This window comes from Pituophis catenifer, unplaced genomic scaffold (genome assembly GCF_029215685.1).
Source record: "Pituophis catenifer annectens isolate HBS135680 unplaced genomic scaffold, rPitCat1.0.hap2 SCAF_1, whole genome shotgun sequence".
Taxonomy (NCBI): Eukaryota; Metazoa; Chordata; class Lepidosauria; order Squamata; family Colubridae; genus Pituophis; species Pituophis catenifer.
Genome location: NW_027256881.1, coordinates 112,960,869 through 112,968,657, shown reverse-complemented (window position 1 = coordinate 112,968,657; position 7,789 = coordinate 112,960,869).

The window sequence follows — 7,789 nt, the reverse complement described above, 5'->3', positions numbered from 1 at the left end:
CTGAAGTATATTTATTTATTAAATTTATTTGCCACCCATTTGGCTATGCAGCGTTTTGGAGTGGGTGGGAAAGACCTTACTCATTTCTCTCTAAACTGGAACATTTCAAGCAGGGTCATCACTGGTAATCCCGCTAAAGGAGTTGCAATGTATATTTTCAGATTAAGGTTAAACTAGTTGCCGTGCTAGACAAACAGGAAAACAATGTCAGGTATGGTTGAACATACAAAATTGTAAATTTAGCTTCTTGAAAGCAATGGAAGAGCAGACACTGCAGCCTCCTTTCCCCAGAATAAGCGTGTATCTAAAGTAACCAACTGTTTTGCTTGAGTAAATATCAACATAAACAGGATGAGTTATGTGAGAGAAGCTCACACAGTTAAAAAAAAAAAAAAAGTCCAAATATTGATTTGTGCTTCATTTGACTGCTCCACATAAACCATTCATCAAACACATAGACAGACAATTCTTTATCAGGAAATTAGGCCTAAATATAGGGAAACTAGACATTATTTTTAAGCAATTTATTTTAAATAATTTTTGTATCTCAGTTCAATTGTGTCCAATTCTTGGAGACTGCCTGGACAAGTCCATGCAGTTTTCTTGAGAAAATTTTTTTGAAGTGGTCTGCCATTGTCTCCTCCCTAGGGTTGAGAGAGAGTGACTGGCCCAAGGTCACCCAGTTGCTTTGTTTCCAAAGCAGACTAGAACTTAACAATCCACTGTTTTCTAGCTTGATACCTTAACCACTACACCAAACTGGCACTCTTTATCAATACAATTTAAATAATAAGAGTTTGGGCTGATCTGCATGACCAGCTTGTCTCAGCACCACTACAGGCTACTGATAATTTCTTGAGGGCAGGATTGTCTTTACCAGCCCACCATGCATTTCGTTGCCATGTATTTATTGGCATTTCCACGACATCCACCCAACAACTTTAACATTGGCTTCCAATGGAAAGTCAAATATGTCATTGAATGCCCAGACATAGGAAACTTCCATGCCAGCTTTAGGCAATCCTGAATAGGATTCACACCTCATATGGAGTCTGTTGGGACTCACTGTATAAATTTGGCATAGTATCCTCTCCTCAGTGTGACTGCAGGGTCCCATGTCAAACTGTAGATCACATTTTGACCAGCTGTAAGCTGAGGGCACATATCAGTTCAGTATCTGATTTTCCCCCCCCATGTAAACGATGCTGCGCTTCAATGGGTAGGTGGTCTAGACATTGGTATTTGAACATAGATCTTAACATTGATATTTTATTGTGTTTTACCAATCTAGGTGAAATATTAATGTCGGAAGCTTCACAATTAATATATATTGCTAATCCATGTGTGGTATGCCATATGCTAAATAAATAAAAAAAATAGGCCATCAGGAAGGGAACCCTTTTTCTCCTATGTTATAATATAGTGTTTCCCTTTATTCATATTTACTATATTCCCTATATTCATATTTTTCAATACTGATGTTTTCCTTTGAAGATTTGGGGGGGTTAATAATTTTTAAAAAATTAATATACTTAAACTATTTCTCTGATTCAGTTTCTCTAGATTTATTAAATAAATCCATAGTATCTGGTTGCAAGAATTTTCCCCAAGCAGAGGAGGATTATAAAGAAGAATAATGTTAGGCAAGAAAATTGGAAACACTTAATAGAAAGAATCCTATTTCAAGTGAGTTTGAACTGGGAAGAAATCTATGGGAAAAGAGAAAAAAAATAAACTGAATAAAGTACATATTAGAAACATGAAGTTATACCTGATGATTAACCACATAAAAGCATATAATAGAAGAGGAAAGATAAAAAGTATTTTTTATAAAAGAATCCCACAGGATTCCATGAAACTGTCCGAGATAAAGGAAAAATTAGACTAAGATATACTTAAAATACATTCTAAGAGATATGTTAATAATGACATAATTGAAAACATGAAAGTAGAATAGGATCAATGTGTTTGTTTATAGTGGTGGAGACAAAGAAGGAAAATGACTGCAACAATCATTTACTGCAAAATCCAAACAGGATGAAATACAGGATGAATAATTGGAGAGACTTTCTCCCATTTGCTGAAGGCCTAATCTTTGAAGAAAGAACATTTGGAACAGGGAAATAGGGGTACACTAGATGTAAGAGGTCAAGATAAGTAATAATCTTTGAATGAAAAAGAACAAAAGAAAATAGAGGAGATATATATCAGAGATAAGAGGAATGAACCAAACCAAAAAGATGGGATTAAAGAAAAGAGATTGTGAGGGAGACAAAACAAAGTTAAAGCGTAGAAGTATGGAATAGGAAAGATTAATGGATTTTAGTAATATTATGAAAGAATTGTGCAACCATCTAAGAAGACACATAAAAAAGGCCACGATAATTAACTGAACATGCATCTTGCAAATAAATACTAGAAACAAAAAGATAAAATTAGAGATAAAGTTTTTAAAAAACCAGCATTCAGGTATGCAGATGTACTTCTACTACATGGATATCTTATTTGATTTTGCCTGATGTTTTGGGATTACTGATGCTTTTCGTCACAGAATTTAAAATGTTTAGAAACAGCCTGGTAAAATGGAGATTCTTGGTTGTTCACACAGAAATTGCCAGCTTTAATGTTCCTACATCATTTTTTAAAGCCAGTTCTGTTCCAAACTGTGGTAGGACCTCTTTTTAAATCTATTTATCTTGTAACACTTGCATTGTGGTTGTAGTATTGCGGTTGTAGTATGGTAGTAACTACACACACTAGAGGGGAAAGACTCATGCCCAAGTGAAACAAGCATGTATAAGCGTTAATTTTCTAGTTTGGACTGATAGACAGATTTCATCCTATCATCACATCTTTTGGAATGAGTTCAGACATGTGGCAAATAGCAGGGATCTGTCAGGAGCTAGTGCAGCCCTGCAAGCCATTCATTCCTGTGCTCCAAATAAAAACCTTGCTGATTGGCTATCAACATTTGGCTCTTCATATGCCCAACATTCATCATAGACTTCACCTTCAAATGACAACAGGGGAGAGATAGCAACAGGTTTAAACATATTAAGAAAACCACTTATTTCTCATTTATGTCTGATACTCTTCCAAACTGAAATGTCTCCAAGTATTATTCAAGTCAGGTGCTATTTTGTTATTTCAGCATCTTTTATTCCTAAAAAACCAGAAAAGGGCTGGGATGGACATTCAAACAAACAAACAAAAAATAGATACCAGTAACCTCAGCCTGAAAGGTTCTTTTCTGATGCTAGATTGCCTTGCCTCTTTGAAACTATCCCCTGATCCTATCTCCAATCCCTGTAATTTACAGCTGGCTGCATTTATATCCTAAAATAGCAGCATATTGACATCAAATAAGTCTTTACTTTCCCTCCATAGCATATTAATGGATTCTATGAAAATAATTCAAAGAGTTTTATTCCCAGCTGGGCTTTTATCTTTTAGTACTTGTAAATTCCTTCAAAGAGAGTTTTATTGATGTTAATATTAAATACATATAAATAATTTACATTCTAATATATAATATAAACTTCTCTAAGAAAAGGTGGCATACAGATATTGAGTGAATAATTTGTCTAATTGTCCATGTGTTTTCTCTGTTCCTCTTGAAATACACACTACTAGAAACCTGGCTGCAGGCTGTTGAAAATCAAATTACTTAGTACTGTAGAATCTCACAGGTCAGAAATGTGCATGAAGACACTGCACATTTGATGCCAAATATATTTCTAAATGAGACTTCTATTTCAAACGTTGCCAGATATATTGGAGAAGTTATGCTGGTATACAGTAAATGCAACAATAAACTTAAATGATATTTTTGATGACATTACCATGAATGTGTTTTTCTAAAAGTATTTTATTTTAAAAATTTAATAAAAAGTGTTTTAGATATATGCTTTAATATCCATTCTGTAGCTTTAAAAAAAGAAAAAAAATACAGCAATATGTAATTATAGATATGCTGCTTATTTGACATTGCATTCCATAAAATTGGATTTTATAATCATGTAATATTTTAAATACAACAGAAATTGCATTTTAAGAAAAAGCTGTTTTAATACAATACAAACTTGTCTATATTTGAAAAAATACTGCTAGGTAGGATAATGAAAATCCAAGAGTTACTGTTATCACCAATGCATAGAACCTCAGCAAGTTCAGTCGTATCACATTTTGTACTACTGGGCAGTTTGACTGCAAGACCTCATTTGCTGAAATAGTGGCTTTTCACCTGAAATGTCTCTTAATATGGGAACATAAAACCTGACTTTATTTTAATTGTATTAATTCAAAGCTTTTCCAAATTGATTCAATTTTTCACTTCATTAAGCTTTTTTTACAAATTATTCATCAATATCTCTTAAGGACAGTTGTTGAAAACTTTTTAACTTCCAAATCAGTTAAAAGGATGAGAAAACACAGCAACGTTTTCAGGGTTAGATCCAGAAGCCCCAAATCTTTACTGAAAGAAAAAAATATGTTTGACAATATTAGGTTTGCTATGTTGTGTTTATGATTCTAAGTACTGGCATTAACATTTGTGTTATAGCAGCATATTATAGTCCTGAAGCTTCAGAGGAATCCCACTGAAATAAAACCAGTACAGAAAGGGAACAAGCCAAATTGTTCATTTCATTGTTTTAGTGTTGCACTCTTTGATAATTCCTAGATTTACAATCAAGCGGGAAATAGAATAGACTTTCCAACATAAGAAGCAAACTTTTTCAAACAATTATTTATTTATTTATTTATTTAATTTGTATACCGCCCTTCTCCCAGAAGGGACTCAGGGCGGTGAACAGCCAAAATTATGTAATATTTGGGTCAAGAGTGTGCACAATACCGGCCAATAGCCATAGCAATTTTTTAAAGTATGTAAGTACCTTAAATTTTCAATATTTCAGCATAAAATATGACATAAAACATGATCTGTTCTCTGAACCAGTCCTACAGCTATGTAAAGGGAACATAATTAAACAAATGTGTCAAAAACATTATCCTTGTTCATTTGAGGAAAATGATCCCTAACTACGTATTTATGTGTGGTATTTATGTGCGGTAAAAATATGTGAACCTTTGCTTTCAGTAACTGGTGTATCACCATCCCACTCCCCCTTTGAGGCAGCAACAAAACATTTCCAGTAACTGTAAGTCCTGCACTTCAACTTAGAAGAATTTTAGCCATTCCTCCTTATAGAATAGCGTCAATTCAGGGACACTGGTGAACTTCCTTATGAAAGCTATCCATTTCATTGTCCTACATTTCTGTTGGCTTATGGTCAGGACTTTGGTTTAGCCATTCCAAAACATTAACTTTCTTCTGCTTTAAGCATTCTGTCATACAATTGCATATTTTGGGTTGTTGTATTCCTGCATGACTCACTTTCTCTTCAGCTTTAGTTCACGGATGGATATAATCATTTTCCTGTATAATTGCTGGTACAATTTTAATTCAGTCAATGGCAAAGCATCCTAGTCCAGAGACAGCAAAGCAGGCCCATGATATGCTGGAATTCCATCATACTTTTCATTCAAGGCATAAAGTTCTTATTCAATTTCATCTATCCACAGAACATTCTTCTAATAATCTTCTGGCTCATCCACATAGCCTTTTGCAAATTGTAGACAGGTAACAATGCTCTTTTGGAGAGCAGTGATTTCTCCTAGCGACCATGCCACGGACACCATTATTCAGTATTCTCTTGGTGCTGGTCTCATAAACATTGACATTTATCTATAAAAGAGGCCTTTAGTCCCTTGAATATTACTCTGAATTTCTGAGACCACCAAGAATATTGCAAGCCCTGCTCTTACTGTGATTCTGTTTGGTTGATCATTTCTGGAAACGGTAAAAATGGTGTTGAATTGCTTCCATTTGTACACAATCTGCCCAACATTGGACTTGTGAAATCCAAACACTCTAGAGATAAGTAACACTTTCCAGCCTAGTGAGCAACATTTTGTTTTTCAAAAGTCCACAGAACCTTTGAACCTTTCAAGCCATAATAGTTCCACAGAGCTGTGTTGAAAAAAATCAGATTTTAACAGTGAATACCCAGATTTCTGTTCTTTAAATAAGGCGCAACCTCCCACTCTCATACCTGTAACACCCCATTGATTGAAACACCTGACTGTAATTCTCTCATCAAATATACTGAGAATTCTAGAAGTCCACATACTTCTGGTACCCAATAATATGTAGCTTGGGATCATGTTTTTGACTCGTTTGAGGTTTTCTTTGGATTTGTGTGAAGATGTTGTGGCCCGCCAGCGGCCTGTGTGGATTGTGGCTGATCCCGACGAGGAGGCTGGTGTGGTGTTGCGCCAGCAGCCTGCGCTCGTGTCGGACAGCGAGGAGGCCGAAGAGGATGTGATGCCAGAGGCAGAGACTCAGCCAGGGCCTTCAGAACCTCCAGAGGTTCCTTCAGGTGGAGAGAGCGAAGTGGAGGAGCCTCTCCTCAATGCTCGAGCACGCAGGGCTGCCAAAAGGCAGGAGTGGCTACTCAGGAGGAGGAGGAGGTCTACTCGAGAGTAGGGCTTGAGGATAATTGGCCACTCCCTTAGCCTATTTAAGTCGCATGCAGCTAGTGCTTTCTTACTAGAAACAATGTCTCATTACTACAGAGCATCTTGGAGAGCAAGTGACTTCTCTGGTTTTCTGGGCTGGTTGCCAACCTTTGTCGGACTTTGTTCTTAATAACTTTGATAAGGACCCTTTGCACAGGAAGCCTGCATTCTTGAAAGGGGTTTGGAACTAAACAGTGTTTGCGAAGCTTGGTGTGTGTCATATTCTCTGGGAATCCGAAGCTGGGGCAGAACAGAAGAACAGATCGCATTTAGGTCACATTTTTGCAGAAATATTGGAAATTCAAGACTATTTACAAACTTTGAAGCATCACTGTGTATAGGACTTCATATAAGTTCCACCACAAACTCCATTGTAGTTTGTTTATATTTTATATTTCTAAATAGCCCATCTCCCTCAAAGAGGGGCTCTTGATGCCTCCCATTCATCAAAAAGCCATTCTTAAACACCAATATATAGTCCAAAGTGAGACAGAAGTATGTAAAGAAACATTGAAAAACAAAACTTTTGACAAACCTATGTTCATATAGAAATCAAGAATATGTTGGACCTGAACCTCAGGACTGTATCATGAGAATTCAAATTACTTTAGTCCGAGTTTGGAATTTAGATTCAAAGTAAAGAAGCAAAACCAGAATAACAGCTGCAGAAAGGACTTAGCAAGATTGATAACTAAGACAAAGAGCCTTTATTTTGCTTATAAATACAATCTGAAATATTGGAGAGCTGATACAAATGGCCAGTCATTGTACCTATTGGCCCAGATCAGGTCTCCTTGATCCGTGTATAGTATACTGGTAAACAAATAGCATAATACTTTTGAATTTTCCCTTGATTTTCTCCAAAATTGTAAGGATTGCTTTTTGGAATATCTGTACTCTGGTCTTTTATTTTATTAACAATTATAATCATTCAAATAAATATTTCAGAAAAAAATAAAACAAAGTGTGTTTATACAATGCAATCTAATTTAATCCAACAAATTTATATTTTGGGATAAAAGTCTTAAGAATTTGCACACTGAAGAAGAAAGATTAGTGCTGGGCAAAATTTTAAATTTAATTTCAAAAAGTGCTTCCGAACACATAGGGGCACGAACTAAGCCTGTCTGCAACAATTTAAAGGAACTACATCTCTTCCTGGGATCAGATAGCAACTGTATGGTCTTAGAAAAAGATACAGATACTTTAA